The 20,643-nt window shown below is 47.4% G+C and overlaps 1 protein-coding gene and 1 long non-coding RNA gene across 6 annotated transcripts in view; both read left to right on the forward strand.

The window, feature by feature from the left end:
* The window catches only part of RNF220 (ring finger protein 220), a 224,392-nt gene that overhangs the window by 139,787 nt on the left and 63,962 nt on the right, over window positions 1-20,643 (forward strand). The window lies entirely within an intron of this gene.
* Window positions 418-12,016, forward strand: LOC122241294. The gene is made up of 3 exons (XR_006221349.1): window positions 418-499; window positions 8,777-8,926; window positions 11,874-12,016. It is a non-coding gene; the product is annotated as an uncharacterized LOC122241294 (long non-coding RNA).

The raw sequence follows: 20,643 nt of genomic DNA on the forward strand, positions 1-20,643 counted from the left end.
GTCACTTTTATGAGGCCATTTCCTGAGCAAAGATATAGGAGCGCCTTCAGCCTCTCCCGGCCATGTCGTTGCTGCCACTGTTTCAATCTCCGCCTCAGACTCAGCAGGTCCCAGACAACCACAGGGGCTAAGTGGGTGTCTGGAGGGAACTGGAACATGCTCAGCTCAAGGAAACCCTAAAAGGCAGGCACAAGCCCCTTATATGCCCCCAAAAGTTTCTTCCTAAGGACTGGAAACTGTTGCTAGAAAGCCTGGGGCCATTTGCACTGCTTGGGCCATTATGAATCACAAAGGGCCTCATTTCTCCTACCTTCCCCTCCTCCACCCCACATGTCTCCTTCCAGCCTTGTCCTAGAGTTTCTTGATTCATTCCATCAATGTGTATTTATCCAACACCACCACAGAAAGATGTCAGGGATCCAGTCAAGAATCATACTCGCCCCCTGCCTTTGGGCTGCTGGTGACCTGAGTGGGGCTGAGAATAACAGACACCTACCAGGTAACTGAAATATACCGTGATCAAGTTCTCACAGGCCTGAGTAAAGAGCTATGGTGGGAATCCAGAGAAGAGAGCACTTCGTGAGGCCAGGGCCATGGGGAATAGCTTCAGGATATTTCACCAAGAAGGGGACAATGGGCCAGGGCCTTACCAAATTAGAAGGGTTTTGTGAACTGGGGAGGAGGGAGGCAGCCCCTTCTCTCCCAGCACCGTCCTAGGGACACAGGGGTAAGGCCAGGCTGGGCCCCTCCAAGCTGAGCATGCTCTAACTGGGCTGAGCTGAAGCTCAGGCACAGCCTCCACCCCCAACCAATCTGCCTGTTGGCCGCCTGCTGTGGGAGGCGGCTGAAGTGGCACAGTTGATTGTGGACAAAGGGGTTCTATCCAAAAAAGCTGAGGACTTGAGGGGTGCCTTGCTTTCCTCCCAGCCCTGATGGCACCTGTTCCAAGGCCATCCAGGAAAGTGGGGCCAGGTAAACAGGAAGAGGGGAGGCTGCTGCATTTGATACTGTTGGCTCCTTCCTCATCCTTGAAATTCCCTGTCACTGGGCTCTGTGATCCTTTTGTGTCCTATAGTATGCCATAGTGCAAAGATGCCTTAGATTGGACAGACCTGGTTTCACATCTTAGCTCCCAAATTTGGGTCCCCTCACAACACCTGAGCTGAGTTACACTCTCGGACCCTGGATCTCCATCTGTAAAATAGAGACAGAGTGCCTCCTTCAAAAGGTTGTGAAGTCCAAATTCAGTGATAATGGCTGGACACCCAGGACAGCATCGCAGGGAAAGCTGGCTACTTGGTTTATTCCTTCCTCCACAACCCCTTTCTCTGCCTCTCTGGTTGTCCTTCTGTCTCTTTTCTGCACTTCTTTTCTTCCCCAAGCCCCTTGGTCTTCCCCAGGGCTAGTGTCCCCCCAGTCTGTGTTTTCTCCTCACATCTGTCTCCTCAGCTGGGGACCCACACTTCTAGGTGCCCACTAGTCAGTTCAGTTCAGCATCTATTAGGTGTCTATCCTGTGAGAGCTCCACTGACCCCTGTGAATTCAGAACTGCTGCCTGCCTGTAAGGACTTCCAGTCCTGCAGAGTTTTACCTGATGGCCTCAGTTTCTTCTGTGAAGTCATGATTGAGGTCATATGAGACGAATGGTGGGAGTATTGGTTAAATGGGAGACCAGATAGTGTGACCAGTTAGAAACAGCTGCAAGAGAAACAGTTCTCAAATTTCCTCTCCCTTCCATCCACATTATTGCTACCCTTGTGTGGATCACTATCTTTTCCTGCCTGGACTATTACAGTAGACATCTAATTCACTGGTTTTCAACCTTGGCTCCAGGACATTGGAATCTCCTGATGGGGTAGGGCTTTTTAAAATCTGATGCCTGGATCTCTCCCTGGAGATTCGTATTTAATTGATCTCTGTGTGGCCTGAGCATCATCATTTTTTTTAACCTTTATTTATTTTTGAGACAGAAAGAGACAGAGCATGAACGGGAGAGGGTCAGAGAGAGGGAGACACAGAATCTGAAACAGGCTCCAGGCTCTGAGCTGTCAGCACAGAGCCCGATGCGGGGCTCAAACCCACAGACCGCGAGATCACGACCTGAGCTGAAGTCAGACGCTTAACCAACTGAGCCACCCAGGCGCCCCTGAGCATCATCATTTTTAAGCTCCCCAGTTAATTCTATTGTATAGCCAGGGTTGAGAACTACCATGCTGCTTTCCCATCTCTGCTCCCATCCCCATTCATCCATTCTCCACCCTGTAGGGACAAGTCTGGTTGTGCTGCTCCCTTGCTTACCTGCCCTTCAATCTTAAGTTCCTCCAGGACAGGGAATGTACCTGAATTAGCTCAGTATCCTCAGTACCCAGCCTAGGGCCCTCAGTAGAGTGTTCAGTCAGCACAGTGGATGAGTGAACGAATTAATGAATCAGTAACCAACAAACTGATAGCTGTTGGTTCTGTTCCTAGTAATATGTTGGTGAATGATAGCAGTTTATTACTGAGCCAGGAGAATAAGGCCAGTTGGGTACAGATCTGGAAGCCTGGGGAGGAGGTGGGAGGTGGGGTGGGAGCGGGAATGGGGGAGGAGGTGATGAGAGGTCAGAAAGGCAGAGTTTCCTGAGAGGTGAATTATCAGTGGGACCACCACGGGTCGGGTAAGCACCTCAGCCTGGGAGTAATGGAGTTAGGGGAGGAAGGCCCAGGCAGAGCCAGGGAGAGCGATGGGCGCAGCTTAATCTGCCCCCAGGAAGTGCAGGCTGGGGACAAACAGGCAGGAGGCAGCAGGCCATTCCTCAACGGCTAATGCCCCCAGCCTAACCCAATTCCTTCTCTCTTAGCCCAGGCAAGGGGGAGGTTGCATGGAGGGCAAGCATGCCCCGCAGCTGGGAGGGTGGGGGCACTGCTAGAAATCCAATCAGGAGTTCCACTTCTGCATCAGTCTGTGCTACCCGATTCAGCTGGCGGGGCTGGCAAAGAGTCTGGGTTGGAGCTGGGGCAGAGACGCTGCTGGGAAGCCTTTGAAGCCCTCATTCCAGGCCCTCCCTGGGCACCACTGGGACTTGATCTGGAGACTCCTATCCAGTCCTCACGGCCAGCAGCCTTACCTCTTCTCTGAAGCCACTATGCCACCTCGGGGTTTGCCCCCAATGCTGCTCCTCACTCCCCCGCCACAGCCTCTCACCCTCCCTCTCTGCTCCACATTGATATAAATGGAGGCTTCGGCTGCCTTTAAATAGTCCGATCTATCAGAGGGGCACACGCTGCCCATAAATCTGCCGGGGCTGATGGCTCCCTAAGTGGACTGATGGGAGCTATTTCCGGCAAGGTGTTCAGTTACTGTGCCCCTCCCGTCCCTCCCCCCAGCTTGCCCTTCCCCAGGGGCAGGGACCCTTTTTGTCATCTGGTAATTGGCGTTTTTTCACTTGCACTTGGTCCTACAGAGGGAGTGCAGCGCCCTAGCCTGGCCCCTAACCCGATTAGCATTGGCTTTCAGAGAAGGCCCCTCTGGAGTCAACCTTCCTGTTCAAGAGATCAAGATCGAGCTGTTGGTCCAACAAGGAAGTGGGCCAAAATGGGAGGAGGGTGCCCAGGGGAGCCAAGACTAAGTGTTGGGGGGTGGGGTGTGGATCAAGTCCTAACCCCTCTCTAGCTAAACCTGCCTGTTTCCCAGACTCTGGCTGGCCTGTAGGGTATGGAAGGGACCAGAAGATAGGCTTTAGAGTTGGGGACTTAACACTCTGATTGCCAGATCGATCTCCCCCTCCCCATTAAGGCTGCTTTGAGCTAGTCTTGAGCTTTCCTTGTCTAGAAGTGACCCGGTATTGAATAGAGGAAGGGGTCTCTCTGGACAAGTGGTATGGATCTGAAACAGAGCTGGAGAAGCCTCAGGGCTGACTGTTATACTGTAGGGGGTCTGTGCAGGAGCACATACATTACCCTAATTTGGAGGGCAACTACTAATGGACAGATTTCCCTGGGGGAAGAGAAAAGACCTCTGGAACTCTGCCTGGCCTCCTGGCTCCAGGGCCCTGCTTGGGGAGACATAGAGGTGCCCTTGGAGGTCACCCTGGTGGCCTCTGGTCAAGAGGTCACTATGTCAGTCAGAGAACATCACTAACATAGCTCTGTTTCCCACCCTGTCCTCACTGTTTTCCGAGGAGAGAGCTAAGCCATCCCAGTTATATAGGCCTCAACCCTTGCCCCTGCCAAGGACTACTAGAATATTCCTAAGGTTTTTGTGTCTAAAGAGGAAAAACCAGAGATGGTAAAGGGCAGGGAAGAACTGGTGGGGAATTATCCTGGAATATGTCCATAGAGCATTTATCAGGGTTCTCTCTTGAAATCTGGGTTCTTGGGAATGGGTTTGTGTTCTTTATCAGGGTGCACGAGGCTGGATGTTCCTGCTATGGACTCTGGTTATGGAACCAGGAAGAGTCCAAACAGAAGGCTTAGAAAAATATTATTTTGAACAAAACAAGGTTTTCCCATTATAGTGGTCCCATTTCTGTCCAGTCACTGGGGATTTAGACATAGCAAGAAGGTGAAGGGAAGGGCATATGATGAGATTTCCAGCTGGGTGGGATCCTGGGGCAGTTGAGTCAACACAAGTTGACCATATAGCCCCCAGCCAGAGTTTGGAACCTGAAGGGGACCTTTTCTCCTGCTCCAAGGAAGGGCCAAGCACTCATAGCAGTGACAGACTGAGCCCTATGAATGACATCAGGAATGCCCAACATCATGGCAATTGTTAAGGTCATCAATAGCATTTCTCACGTGATCTTTCAGGACACTGGGAGAGAGCCTGCCCTTTCTTGGGTGGAGATGGGGGTGGGGGGTTTAGAGCAATCCAGAAAGATTCCATGGTGCCCCCAAGACCACAGGTCATGCCTCACAGAGCATAAGCATTGCCTCCCCTCCCTCCCTTCCTCCCTCCCTTCCTTCCGTCCTTCATTCATTCATTCATTCATTTGCTCATTCAGTGCACTCTTGCCATTAGCAACTGCATACCCTGCCCTGTGCTGGTGACCAAAGGAGGAAAAATTAACCAGTCCCAGTTCTTGCCCCAAGGAGCTTAAGTCTAGTAGAGAGAAGTAAACTTGTAAACACAGATGATGAAATCCAATGTGCAAGGAACTGTGTGAGCCCAGAGGCCACTGACTGAAACCAGCCTATAGAGCCCAACCTCACCCTGTCACTCCAGATTCTACCTAGGCCCCTGGACATTCCCACATGTTTGACCCTCATACTCCTCAGATTCAGCTTGTCCAAAATTGAGCTTATCTTCTGTCCCCTAGTTGGCTCCCCCTTCAGTGTCTCTAACTCAGTGAATGACACCACAGTGAACAGGCACTGAGTCACTGTAGCCAAAATTCCAAATCATCCTAGATTCCCTCCTCGCCCTCAACCTCCACATCCAACTAGTGATCCATTAGGGTGTTCTTTTTAACAGTGTAGGTAACACTGTGCCACTCCTTTGCTGAGAATCCTCCAGTGACTGTCCTTCTCGCTCAGGATGAAATCCTTACTGTGGTCACAAGGTCCTGCAGGATCTACCTCTCCTCCCCTCACTCTACTCCAGCCACACTGGCTGCCTGGCAGTTCCTCAAACATTCAATAATAATTAAACACTTGCTATGAAATAAGCATGTGTTATCTCACATAGGTGTTTGTGTACCTGTTACTGTCTTTCCCACTTGTGATCTTGAGGACACCAAATTTATCTTAATTCTTGTTGGATACATTCATCTTTGTAACCCTGGTACCTGGCACAGTGCCTGGCACATGGTAGATGTTTAATGAATGAATGGGAAAATGTATAGTGGGATATCCCTGAATGGAGAGAGACCTTGAAGAAATGCACTGGTCTAACCACTCTGCAGAACTTGGAAGTGTTTCTCTACAGCCCTTGCCTTCCTGGAGCTCTGTCCAGACCCGTGACAATCCTAAACAGAAGTCAAGGCCACATGACTAAGACCAAAGCACATGAGACCACCTACTCATTGTAGGTGCTCCACATTTGAGCTGGGTCTTGACAGGTGAGGAGGATGCCCAGGCTGGGGCCCCACAAGCATGAAGCTGAAGACAGGAGAGGCTTGGAGGCTGTCCACATGCAGAGGCATGTGGAAGGTCCCTTTGGCTGAGCCCCTGCTTTCCTGAAAACTCACTGTGTAGCATAGAATAACCCATCCCCACTCTCCACCCTTTTTTCCCTTTCATTGATAAACAGGGATGGGTGAATTAGATGGAAAGACTTCTGAGGGCCATTCCTTCTTGAATATTCTAGGGTGCTACAAAAATGGTTTGGGTCCAGGCTGATTGGACCTGGAAGCTCAGCAGAGGAGTCTGGCTTCGGTCTTGTCATCAGAACGGTTTCTAGGCAGAAAAGTTTTTCTTCAGAACTTGGTCCATTTGAGGACCAGAGGCAAAACTTCCTTCCTGCCCTCCAAACAGACCTTGAGGTTTTTGGAAAATTAATGAAGAACAAAGACTTCACTTGCAGGCGGTCTGGGGCACGTGGAGCTAAAGAGAGGTGGCTGTGGCAAAGGTGTTGTCCCCCCAGGGAGACTTGGGAAGGGGGCTTTTGTCTGTTTTTAGACTAGCCTCTCTCCCCGCCACACTCTCCCCAAAAATTATTATAAAGAATTATTGCCATTAGTACGTCTTTCCTACTGAAAGGAGAAAATCGCCTCATTCATAATTTATACCCTCAATTACTATTAATAAAGAAATATTTCAGCAGAAAATCGCCTGGGAAAATTACACGTAACATTGCATTAACATTCTATTTGAACATTTTCATCACATTTGTTATAGAGTTAATAAGAGGGATACGGTCCCCTGACTTCTTCATGAAATTATGGGCTGACGATGATAGTTTAATCTTTTAGACTTTATATAATATATTCACTTTACTAATTGAGCTATCCAAGGAGCAGTTAGAGATGTTCTTAAACGTGGAGACAGAGGAGTCAGGGCCATGACTTTGCTGCCAGAGGCACCGCCTGTCAGGGTGGGGCTGTGGGCGAAGCCTGCTGAGTTAGGCTGGCTAGCCTAGACCTCACCCGGGCAGAGCCCAGGATCTTTGCACTACCTCCAGGGGCAGCAGCTGGCCAGGACACTATGGGAAGGTGTGGGGGGCTGCTGAGAGACAGCAAGAGAAAGGGAGAAGGGAGGCCATGGGGAGATGAGAGAAGAAAAGGAGATGAAAGGGACATTCCTTTCTAGACCATTCCTTCAAAAGTCATTTACTTAGATGCCTTCTGCTTTCTGTCCTGGACCCCAAGGGGAGCTCAGCCCCATGATGATGATTTGTGGGATGGCACTTGGTGGTAGTTCTAGATACCTAGAGCTCCTGGAAGATCTGGCATCTTTGGAATAATCCTGTAAATCCTGTGAATCCTAGAGACAGGTGCTGGAGAAGGTGGTGCCCCTACGCACCATCCCAGCACACAGGAAGGAGTTGTGGGTTTGTTTGTTTTTTCAGGTCTAAACAGAAATGATGGGTGTATATTTTGGGTGGAGACCTGAGCCAAGTTAAGACAATCATTTTTAACTGCTTTCGTCAGCGTGCTTTTCCATTCATTGTCCTAGTGAACACCCAACAAAGCTGGGAGGCAGACCCAGCGAGGGGTGCAGTTCCCACTCATGACTCAGGTCCAATGTCACCTCCACAGGGGCTTTTCTTACACATCTCCCCTTTCCTTGTCACTTTCTCTGACATACGCTGACTGATTATTTGGTAATGTTTATTACTTCCTAAGTTGCTTATTTTCTTTCCTACTGGAATTTAAGCTGTTAGGCCCAGCACCTAGAACAGGGGCTACATACCATAGGCACTCCATACATATTTGTTGGACTAATGAAAGTGAAGTATAGGATGGAAAAGTATAGGATAGTGAAGTATATACCTGAGACCACAGAGTTAGAGCAGAGCAGAGCAGACTAAATCTGAAGTCTCCTTTCAAATTCTACTATGATTCTTGGCATCTCTTCTTACCTTCTTTATCCAATGTATCAGCCAATGGGAATGTGTTCAGACTACTCTCACCATCTTCATTGCTTATATGGTAATACAGGGCACCATTTCTCACTCTACTCGTGCAATAGTCTCCTGCTTCCTTTCTTGTCTTCCAACAATCTGTCCTCCACCCTAGCAGCCACAGTAATCCTTTACGACGTAAGTCAGATTATATTATTCCCTGCTGCAAAGTTTTCCAGGCCTTCCTGTCACACATAGAAGAAAATCCAGTGTCCTCATCCTGGCCTACAGGACCCCACGGTCTGGCCCCTGGCTTCTTTCCACCCTCATTTCCTGCTCCTCTCCCACATGCTCTCTGCACTCCAGCCACATCAGCCCTGCTGCTCCTTAATACACCAACTATATCTTGCATCAGGGCCTTTGACCTTGTTTCCTCTGACCGAAACACTCTTCCCACAGATTTCCATGAGTCTCTTGCTCACTTCATTCAGACATTTGCTCAAATGTCACTTCTTCAGAGAGCCTTTCCCTCACTGCCTACCATCAGTCTGCACCTCTGTAGCCTGCTTTATTTTTCTTCATTGCAACTATCCCTTTCTGACTTCCTATTGTATTTGTAGTTGTCCGTTGTCTGCTTCCACCAGTAGAAGGTAAGTTCCATGTTCACTGGTGTATTTCCAGCACCTAGAACAGTACCTGGAACATGGTAAGTGCTCACTAAATTTATTGAATGAATGAATGAATGAATGAATGAATGAATGAATGAAATTTTGTTCTGTTTTTCTCTGCACACAGCCTGTCTGGGTGATCTAATCCACTTGCATGTAAATGCTACTCCAATATGCCAGTGGCTTCCACATCTCAACTTCAATCCGGGTCAACCTCCTGAGCTCCCAAATCACTTTCCAGTCACCCACTGGACATCTCTCCATGAAGATACCTAAAGTACAATACATATCATTTTTCTCCCTCTTTTCATTCCCATCTCATTAAATGACACCACAATCTTAGATGTCCAATCCATAAACCTGGGATCATTTTTTAAAAAGATTTTCTTTTTAAGTAATCTCTACACCCAACATGGGGCTTGAACTCACAACCCAGAGCTCAAGAGTCACATGCTCTACCAACTGAGCCAGCCAGGCACCCAGCCCTGGGATCATTTTGGACTCCTCCTTCTTTCTCACTGGTATATCCATTCAGTCTCCCATTGAATCATCAATTCAAATTCTGTTAATCCTACTCTTAAATATCTCTCAGCTCTAGCCACCTCTCCCAATCTCCAAGGCTCCTTGCCTAATCTAGGCCAGCGACATTACCTCTCCCCTGAATTACTGCATTAGCCTTCAGCCAGTCTCCCTGCCTTCAGTTTCCTTTCCCTCTAATCCATCCTCTACAGGATGTTTTATGTTTTATCTAAAACATAAATCTTGGAGTCAGAGATAATGTCCAGGCTTCTAGCTTGAGGAATTAAATGATAATGAGTCCTATCACATTAAATGGAAGAGGAGGCAGTCTGGAGACATGTGACATTTGACTGCCTTTGTGGCATTTTTTTAGCTTGGTTGTCTCCTCCCACTAGGTGGCAGAGATCATCTCATTCATCTCTGTGTCTTCTGTGTCCTCAGCACCCAGCACAGTGCCTGACACAGAGCAGGTGCTCATGAATATTCATTACATGTAATTGTCACCCTGAAATTCATTAAGGGACTCTTTTTTAAATCCATGTCTCAGTGGCACCCCCCCACTGCTATTATGATACTTATCGCATTGTACTGTAATTTCTGTTTACTTGTCTGATTCCTTACTAAACAATGAGCCCCCTTTCATAGCCAAATCTTCTGCACAAAGTGGGTGCCAAATAATATTTGCTAACTAAACGACAGATTGAGTCTCTCCCCAGTACCTTGCAGCATCCTACTTACTGGTTCTTCTACTCCTCCTGACCAGCCAGCCTTCACAGCAGAAAGGCCAGCCATTCTGTGGGGCTCATTTTCTCTGGCTCAGCCACTTCTTAGCTCTCTGGGTGTCTGTGACTCACTGCCTCAGGGTAGCTTTTTGATCTCTACCATCAGCTACTGCCACTAAGGATTTGGGTCATTGTCACCCCTTCTCTCTACAATACCACATAACTATTGCTAAGAGAAATGTGTGTCTGTAGAATTTTGCTCTGCTGCTCTACTTGTGGATAGATGCTCATAAGGAAGGATGATGGGGAGTTGATCAAGTAAACAATAAACAAGCCTAGGGTCCTCCAGGATGAAATGAGTTTGGATGAAATGGATGAGGACATAAAGGCTTGAAAGAGGAGTTCTCTCAGAGCACATGGAAGAATGAGTGGAGGAGAATGGCACAAAAGGAGAATGAAGAGGAAGATGGGCAGCACAATGTAGGTTGGAGGGAGCTTAGAATATGATTACAACATGATGTATTATTAAATTATTATGTTAGTAATAATAGCTATTAATTGAATTCCCCAAATGTCCCAGGTGGTGTGCCAAATGCTTTACGTGCATTATCTCATTTATCCTTCACTAGAAGTCTGTGAGTTAGGTGCTAAGGAGTTTGAACTTTCATCTTGTTTACCCTGAGGGCATGGGGATCTATTGAAGACTTTGAAGGAGAGGAGTTGCATGGTCAGATTTGTGTAGGGCCTGCATGTGGAATGCTGCATACAAAAAAGGGAGATGACGGAATCAGGAAAACCATGGGGTAGGTACTGACCTATCAGTCCATGGGACACCAGGCCAGAAAGAAGAGAGGAGGCCAGAATCTATGGAAGGAAGTTAAAGACAGGCATCATGGAAAGCAGACCTGAACCAGGGCAGAGGCCTGAGCTAGGATTAAGAATAAGTTTGGGGTGCGCCTGGGTGGCTCAGTTGGTTAGGCAACTGACTTCGGCTCAGGTCATGATCTCGGAGTTTGTGAGTTTGAGCCCCACGTCAGGCTCTGTGCTGACAGCTCAGAGCCTGGAGCCTACTTCGGATTCTGTGTCTACCCCTCTCCTGCTCATGCTCTGTGTCTCTCTGTCTCTCAAAATTAAATAAACATTAAAAAAATTTTTTAAAAAGAATAAGTTTGGAAGGAGACCAGGAGGAGTTTCTACTGGATAGTTTGACTTTCAGGCGTTTACATCCACTGACAGTTGGATATGAGAATCTGATAGTCCCAGGAGAGCTCCAGGGTAAAGATACAAATTTAAAATCAACAGAATGTAGATGGCAGTTGATTCCATGGAAATGTATTCCCATTCAGGACAAAGATCTGGGCTTACTAGACCCTTCATCAGCCAGCCCTTGCTTACCTCTCAGGAATCATCCCTCAGTGTTCCCCCAGAGTTAGTCTCCCCTCTGGCCATACTGTAATTCTTGGATCTCCTCAGCTAGATCTTGCTGGCCCACCTGCAGGCCGTTTCTTGGGCTCTCCCCACTAGTTCTAGTTTAGAACTGTCTCTTCCCTACCTTCTTCCACTTGGCTAACTCCTACTTGTCTGTCAGATCATATTTAAAGATCAAGCTTTAAATACTTGCTGTTGAGAAGGTTGATGTACTAAGTCCAGGAGAACATATAGCTATCCTGTGCTTCCTGCAGCCCACAGGTACACCATCACTTTCCTCTTCCTGCTCCAGTTGAAGAAGATTGGATAACAGGGACAAAAGCTTGCCAAGGCTTCACGTGATTCTTTAATAAATTTACTTAGGCAAGCCAGATCCAGACAGTTCTCTGGCCTCAGGGCCTAAAAGCCTCAAACCAGGCCCTTTCAGTACTATTTTGGGAGGACAAAGGGGTAAAGAGAGATCACCCAAGTCACCCTGCCCCTGCACTAGCATTAGGGCTTCTGCACGTTCATTCTTTCTTCATTTAATAAGCACATTTGTCCACTGTATCTTAGATGGCGTTACCTCAGAGAAGCCTTCCCTGACCTCCAGGCTGGGAAAGATGTGTCCTGTGTGCTTGCTCGGATCCTGTGCTCATTCCTGTCCTATCATTGCTCACGCTATGTTTTTATTACCTGTCTCTCCCACTAGTCTGAGAGTTTCTTGAGAAGTATTTGTTTAATAAATGAAATAATTGTGCCCCCACTGTGTGTCATGCTCCACAATGGGCCCTGAGGCTACCAAGTTGATGAGGATAAAGGCCCTACCTTGAACAGCTGCCAATCTAGGACTGGAGATCATCTGTTTCATTTCAGTGAATTACCATAGATCATTTCATCATAGTAACAAGTGCTTTTTAAGTCTTGGCATACACATAATTTCCTTTGATCCTCAGAGCAGCCTTGAGGGAGGTGGCAGATAAGGCAGAGATTAGTTCCCAGACCTTAGCTACCAGGAAGAATGGGGGTGGGGGGAAGGGGGCTGCCATCTTTGTTGTCACAAGTTCACCACCTGAAAGAACAGAGACAGAGGCCATGGGATTCCAGGTCTTCCTTCTCTGGGATTCCTAAGGGGCAGAAGTTTGCCTGTGGGGCCAAGTCTTACTTCATTCTTACTCCATCTTGAGGTCAGTGCCCTCCCTGGTCATTGGGCATGTAGGATCCCCCAGACCTATTGCTCCCCAGCCTGAGAAAGAGACTGAGAAGGTCTGGGCTAGGAGAGGCCACTGGCTGGGCTCTGACTTGAGCTCCCAGCCCAGCCAGGACAGGATGGGCCCCAGTGTAAACCGGATTCGCCTTGTAAACAGCTGAGCAGCTGGGCTCCATCTTGGCGGGGGAGCCCCAGCAACAACCCAGCAGGACAGCCCCAGCCCAGCAGGGCATTGTCCAAAGAAAAAGGTGGGGAAAAAGCTGAGTAAACAAAGAGGGCTGGCCAGTTTTTCAGTCTCTGACTTGTTATTTCAGCCGGACAGTGGCTGTGCTGACTGTGAGGCTCGGCTGGGCTGGGCCGACCTAAAGTCTGAGTAATCTTCCTCACCACATCTCCTCTCTTCTCCCTCACCTCATCTCACTCTGCCTTCTCTACTCTAGGCTCATTTCCAGGAAAGGGGCTAAAGATGGAGACTGCAAACCAGTGAAGGCAGGCTCCAGGAGCTGATGGGAGGGTAAGGAATTGGGCATTTGCCAAGTTTCCTAGCATCCATGGGGGTGTGTCCAAGGTGCTGCAGGAGCATAAAGCAGGGATCCAACCAGTCAAGTCAGCTTCAACCACATTGTCTTGGACACCCCCACTCTAGCTCTGCAAAGCAAGATCACCCTAACCTTGCAGTGATCTTGATCCCAAGGTTCCATTTGGAACCCTAGAACTGTCCTTCCTATCAGGTGTCACATCCCAGCCATTCCCAGTCACTGCCCAAGTACAAGCCCCTACAGTCTTCTCCCCAGTGTTTCCATGCCAAATTACTATACACCCCTCTCCTTACCCACCGCCACCCCTCCTTCCAGCTTTTCCCTGCCACCTGAAGCCACCAATAAATTCTACACAACCCACACTTCTGAATATTCCCTCTACTTTCCACCCTGCCTGAAATGCAGCTCTCTGCAAAGGCCTCATCTATGGGTCTACAGCTCTTGTCAGCAGAGGCCACCCACTCTCCCAGATTCCAGCTTCATGCTCCTCTTCTGTGCCATTTCCAGGCTGTCTCTACTCTACCCCCATGCAAAGAGAAAATCCCCTTCAAACTCTTGACATTTCATCAGACCACTTACCTTTGCTACCTATGTCATCTACTGGCTTCTTTGTGGTTCCCTACATGTATACCTGTATCAGTCTTCTCTCCCCCACTTCCTTCCCTCATCTTAGGGGATCTCAGGACCCATGAAATGATGAACTACCCAGCCACCCCCCCAGTTCTTGGGGCTTGCCACCTCAGCTTCAGTGATTTTTACCACCACTTTATTTGTCCATCCCTGATTCCATGTCATTCATTCGACATGTGTTTATTAAGTGCCTACTCTGTGTTCTCAACACTACAGATAGAGTACTGTACAAAACGCTGTTGTTATCAGAAAGCTTTGGTTTTTGAGGTAGGAAACAAACATGAAAAAGTACCAAGTAATTAGAGTGATCAATACCATGAAGGAAATAAACAGCATGCTAAGATGGGGAGTCATAGTGGGAGGGACTCCTCTATATAGAATGGTCAGGGAAAGGATTCCTCCACATGTAAGCTCAGAACCGATGGGTGAAATGGAGTCAGACATGCAAAGAAGGGTCCCAAGAAAGGAAAGAAGTGGGAGTAATCAAGGACCTGATAAGGAGGCCAGAGTAGCTAGAATGTATTAGGGGGGATACAAGAAGAAGTCAGAGAGGCAGGAAAGGGCCAGGATATGTAGAGCCTTGTAGCCTGTGGCAAGAAGTTTGGGTATACTCTAAGTACAGTGGGAAGCTATTTGAATGTTAAGTCAACGGATAAAACTGCATTACCTCTGAAAATATCCACTACAGCCACCTATAATTCCCTGTCTCTCACACCCAGACTCCCACTTCACCTCCTACCCTCCTGCCACTGGAGGGGCAAAGACAGCATCCACCAGGTTCCACCCCTGTATCCCTGGCCCATGGTTGGCTCCCAATAAGTGTTGTCTGCATAAGGGAGTGAATAATCAAATAAATTACAGTTGAATATCTCCCCTTTGACCTCATCAAGACGTCCCATACCCAATTCTAACATTTTCTCCCAGTGTATCAGCACACCCTGCTCATTATTTCTTTACTCTGACTCAACCCCTGCCCTCTTTTCTCACCAATACTCCTCAAGTCCTGTGCACCTGTCCTAGGACACTACTTAGCAAAACCCTAACTCTAGATCATTTCTACAGTCTATCTCTACACCCATGGCTGAGAGCTGGTAAACAAAATGACACACCTCTGCACCATCTGTGTGTCGGTATTGACTCTCTTCTATCCTTCTACCACTCTTGCTTCCTATTTTACCTAGAAAACAGGGATACCTGCCCCCAAAGTTGAGGGCAACTTTGAGCCTCTCCCTTCAACTCCACTCAAACCCTTTCTTCTCCCCTTCTCTCTTCCAGAGGCTGGCTCCCTCTTGTTTCAAACCAAGCTTCTCTGCCTGCATCCAAGTCCCCCTGTGATCTGATTTCTACCTTTCCCTTCTCATCTCCCTTCTTTCTATGCCTTCTCCTTTAACACCAAACCATGCTATACCCAGTAGCCAACATAGCTAATGTTTATTGAGACCTAATTCCATATCTGTTTCAGTGGTAAGCACTTGATGTGTTAACTCATTTCATTATCACCATGACCATATTACACTGTATTACTCTCTACTCTAAAGCACTGTATTATGAATACTATGCTATAACTCTCCCCATTTTGCAGATGAAGAAATTGAGGCACAGAGACGCTCAGAACTTACCAAAGTCACATAGCCAGTACATGGTAGATTTAGGATTCAAATCTGGACAGTCTGACTACAGAGTTCATGCTTTCTGCTCTAATATTTTTCTGCTGAGCACACTATTTGCCTCTACTTCTTTGCCTAATTTCTACTCATCCATGAAGACTAAGCTCAAAAATGATTTGTTCCAGGGAATGTTCCTTTACCATCCTTCCCCAATCTTTCTCCCAGCCCTCTAGTTCTACGCTACCAATACTTAGCATGTAGTAGATGCCTGATAAATTTTTTAAAAACAGCATTATTCAGTTATAATTCACATACCATATAATTTAAAGTGTACAGTTTAATTTAATTGGGTTTTTTAAGTGTATTCACAGGGCTGTGCAACTGTCACCAGAGTCTAATTTTAGAACACTTTGTCCCGCCTAAAAGAAACTCCATTAGTAGGCAATTTCCGTCCTCCCCCACCCCAACCCTAAGCAACCACTAAACTACTGTCTCTATAAATTTGCCTATTCGTATCAATGGAATTCTTTAATAATATATAGGCTTTTATTTTGTGACTGGCTTCTTTCATTTAGCATGTTTTCAGTTTATCCATGCTGTAGCATGTGTCAGTACTTCCTTTTTATGACCAAATTATATTCCGTTGTATGGATCTAACACATTTTATTTACTGGTTCATCAGTTGAAGGCATTTGGGTTGTTTCCACTTTTTGGCTCTGATGAATAATGCTGCTATGAACATCCACATAAATGTTTTTGTGTGGAAGGATGTCTTCTATTCTCTTGTGTATATACCTCAGAGTGGAATTGCTCTCTCTTATGGTAACTCCGTATTTAATATTTTTTAAAAACTGCCAAACTGTCTTTCAAAGCAACTGTACCATTTTACATTCCCACCAGCAAATAATGAGGGCTCCAGTCCCTCTGCATTCTCACCAACACTTGGTATAGTCTCTTTGGTTGTAGCCTTCTTAGTGAGTATAAAGTATTCTGACAAATATTTTTTAAGCTAAATATTAGTCCAGGGTTCTTAAGGAAGGTTGACACTGGAGTTAGGTCCCAAAGGGCGAGAATGAATTTACCAGGTAAACTAGAAGGACTTGAGACAGCTGGCTGCCAGGCAAAGGGGATGTTTTCTCTCTTCTGGCTCTGAACTATGGAATTTCACAAAAGACCTAAAACCATATTGATGAGACCTGCACAAGACACAACTCTAGGAGGAAAAATGACTGAATCAGTGTATCAAGTGATCTTGATTGGCTCGAATAATGGGTAGCGACTTCCAGCCAGATGAAGTGCAACCAGGATAAATATTTGATTTTGAGTACATGCAGAGGGAAGGGAGGCAAAGCTAGAGAAGCTCTGGGGAATCTCTGATAGTAAATTCAGAAGAATCCAGCAAGTGCTATACCTTACCCCTAAGTATCTGGCATCATTTGGATCCCATACCAATTGAGGGGACAGTTATGCTCCACTTCGCACTGATCAGACCAACCTGGAGGCCTATGCCCAATGCAGGAAAATAGGCAGTTGATAATTCGAATCACCCCCATAGGACACAGAGCTTGATTGTTTGCCAAGAATGATATGTTTCTATTATTTAGCACCCATGACCTTCACAACTGTCCTAGGAGTGGGATAATAATAATAGCCAATATTTATTGAGTGCTCACAGTGTGCTCAACTTTCTTTGTTCTGTTTTACGTTATAACATCACATAATACTTGCAACAACTCTGAAGTAGGTAAATTATCTGCATATTTCAGATGAAGAAACAGGTACAGAGGGTTAAGTAACTTGGCCAAGGTCACACAATTAGTGAGCCGTTAGACCAAGATTCAAACCCAGGTAACAGAAGAGTCTGAGCAAGCCAAAGAGACTCTCTGGGAATCAGCACTAGTTGCCACGCAGGCAGTGCAAGGCTGGGTCTTATCTGTCTAGACTTGGGGAGCCCCACTCTGAGCCGAGATACTTGAGTTCTGATGTTGTGGGGCCTAAGAAGGGGATGGCTCTTGGGGCACCTGGGTGGCTCAGTCAGTTAAGGGTCCAACCTCGGCTCAGGTCATGATCTCACAGTCCCTGAGTTCGAGCCCCATGTCGGGCTCTGTGCTGACAGCTCAGAGCCTGAAGCCTGCTTCAGATTCTGTCTCTCTCTCCCTCCCCCACTCACACTCTGTCTCCCTCTCTCTCTCAAAAAATAAACATAAAAAAAAAAAGAAGGGGGTGGCTCCCTCACTGAGACAAGCAGTCTCTTACATGTGGGCTTGTTTGTCAGAGCATGAAGGGCAAAAATGGAGGTAGACTGCATGCTTGAAGCTTTTTACTAGGATTTGGGGCACTTAGTTCTGGGCACTCATCTGGGACGAGGAGCTATTTGTGGACAGTGTATACTTTTTCTGCCCTTCATCCTACAACCTCTGCTGATCTCCTCTGACTGAGCAGGTCTCCACTGAGGTCCTGGCCTATCCTTGGACCACATCCTGAAGAAGCTGTTCCAATGAGGAAGTTGTTGCTTCATCTAGTGTTATGATAAAGAAACTGAATCTCAAAAAGGTGAAGTACCTTATCCAAATTCATGTCACTATTAAATAATGAGGCCAGGATTTTGAACCTTGGGCTCCGACTCGGGATGCTTGCCCTTTTCCCCTTTATCACACAGATTCCCTTTGCCCATGATGACAATAGAAAATGGGCATAACGTCCTCAGTGGAACAGAACTGGAGTGCCTATGGGTCATTATACGTGAAGTTGGGTCACACTGGAAATCATCAAATGGACTAGAAATGCTCAGCCTGGAGAAAAGAAGACTCCAGGGAACATTGTTAGTGTTTTCAGATTCCCAAAACGCTATTGTGTAAAACAGAGATCAAACCTCTTCTGTCTGAGGCCAAGGGGTTAAACACAGACCAGTAGGTGGAACTTTCAGGGAAACAGATTTTAGTTCAAGCTGTGTGTGAACTTTCTAAACAGCCAAAGCTCTCCAGAGCAGAAATGCTTCCTGGGGATGTCTGGAGTCTCCTGGCCTTGGAGGTGTTTAGGCAGGCCACCTGTCAGGAATATTGTAGAGATAAGCTAGACCATGGGAACTATGAGGATTTAAACAGAAGAGTCTGGGGTTCTTGGCTCCAAGTCCAGCCTCTCCTGGCCTTCAGAGCTCTGGAGGCCTCTGAGCATCACACTTCCCACCTGGCCTGCTCTCTCTGGTTATGTGTCCTTCCTTCCCGAAGTGTCCTCTGGCTTCTTCCAAGGGGAAGAAGCAGAGTCCAAGGGGAGGAGACAAAGGGGAAGAGACCAGTATGCCTAGGGCCTGTGTCTACAGGACATCAGCTTCTGGATGGCTGCCTCCTCCAGGTCTTGCTTTTCCTCTGATGCTGGGTAGAACTTCCTAGACCAGGAAGTGGAGCCAAGGCCAGGTCTAGAGCGAGAGTCTGAGCCAGGGAAACTTTGTGACAGAAAAGTTTATCTGTGTTCAAGAGCTAAGGTCTGGGGCCAAACCCTGGCCGAGAGAGGGAGTGTCCTAAAGGACTGCCTATCTAGGGCTGAGGAGGAAAGGCTCATTTGATGACATCTTCATTAGGATTTTCCTCTCGTCATACCGACTCTGCACCACACTCACACACATATATAACTATTGGAAAAACGATTTTAATACCCATGGCACATTGTCCTTGTGTGATATAAAATCCAATGACATGTGGCATTTGGAAAAGGTCACTTCTCCCATCAGGATTCATTAGCCTGTTTCAGCCTCTACGCCTGCAGGACGGGTCCCAGCTGCCTGTCCCCTGCAGTAGGGCCAGCTGGACAGGTGGAGCCCACAGGGACCCTCCTTGGAGAGCAAAAGGACTCCCCAGGGTGCTAGCCAAGGAATCCTTGCTTTGGCCTAGCTCTTTCCCACACATGCCTGAGGAGGAGGGAGGGGTCATATCCAGAGAAAATGAAGTCTCTGGCCAGGCAACCATGACTTCCAGGTCTGGAGTACATGGAGAGGGGAAAGACAGAACCAAAGCCTCAATGTTTTCCTAATGTATCATTCCTAATGTATACATTTCCAATGTATCATCCTTTGGGCAGAGGGAAGGAAACTCGAGGAGCTCTGCAGAGAGAGAGAGAGCTGGGGATATAGAGTGGATGCTCTGAGGAAATGTGGGGGAAGAAAGAAGCCTGGGAGGCCACAGTGAGCAGGATCCTGGGCCTTGCTTTGAGGGTCTGGATCAAACCTGGGATCTCCTGGTATTCATCCATTCCCCTCTGACAAAGCTGGGGCCCAAGACTGGTCTCCTTATATCACGCTTGTATTCTTTATGTTCTTGGATTTCATCTCTAGAATGAAGCAGCTGGGCCCAATGGGCAGGTGCATGGGAGCAGGCAGTATCCATCAGTGCTGGCATTGGTGGGACCAAGGGATAAGCCAGTTGGCACCAGCGTTTGTGCCTCCTCTGCTCCCTGCATTTGACCCCTGCCAGTGCTGCATCTGCATGAAACACCCAGCACTCACCTTGGGAGGCCATCTCCTTACCTAAGCTAATGAGAGCTGCCTGATCCCTGGTCTCTGGGGTGGTTTGTTTGTAGGGAGCTACCAACAGATCACAGAGGAGGAACTCTAGTTTCAGAGTAGAAGCATGAGGACAGTCAGAGAGACAACTTTGAAAACACTGGAACTGGGGGCCAGTGAGCTAGGATCAGGGGAACTGGAAGGAGATACTCCCTGACAGAAAGCCTGAGAAACTAGCACCCTAGCATAAGCAGAGGGGGTTGGAGCCTGGACTTTGTGTCAGTTCATTCACACACTCATGTGCACCTTCTTAAGTATCCATCCTTGCACTGCAGTATTTAGAGGATGGGAAAAGGTGGGACCTCCAGCAAAGTGACTAAGAAGGAATGTCCAGGGGAGGCAAGAAGAAAACAGGAGAGCATGTTGTGGCAGAAATCAAGTAAAATAAGCCTTCGGGGAGGAAGGAGTGAGCTACTGTGCTAAAGTTGCTGCCAGAAGAAGGCGAGGGTGACTGAGACCTAACCGTGTGAACTGGCAAATGGGATGACACTGGCCATCCTGGGAAGAGCACACTCGAGAGAGGATGGGAGAGAAGGAAGAGAAAATGATAAATATGGACGACTCTTTTGAGGAGTTGTGCTCCCAGAAGCAGATATATACATGTACACAAAGAATCATTTGTTCATCTGAGAAACATTTATTGAGGCCCTAATTTCTATGAGCTTCCATACTAGGCCCTATGTACCCAGATGGAAGCAGCACAACCCTTGACCTTGGCAACCTCACAGAGTCACACGTGAACAGACGAGATGAAGCCTCGGTTCTCTCACTGATGATTTTAGCTTCATTTTCCTAACTGTTCAAA

This window comes from Panthera tigris, chromosome C1 (assembly GCF_018350195.1).
Source record: "Panthera tigris isolate Pti1 chromosome C1, P.tigris_Pti1_mat1.1, whole genome shotgun sequence".
Lineage (NCBI taxonomy): Eukaryota > Metazoa > Chordata > Mammalia > Carnivora > Felidae > Panthera > Panthera tigris.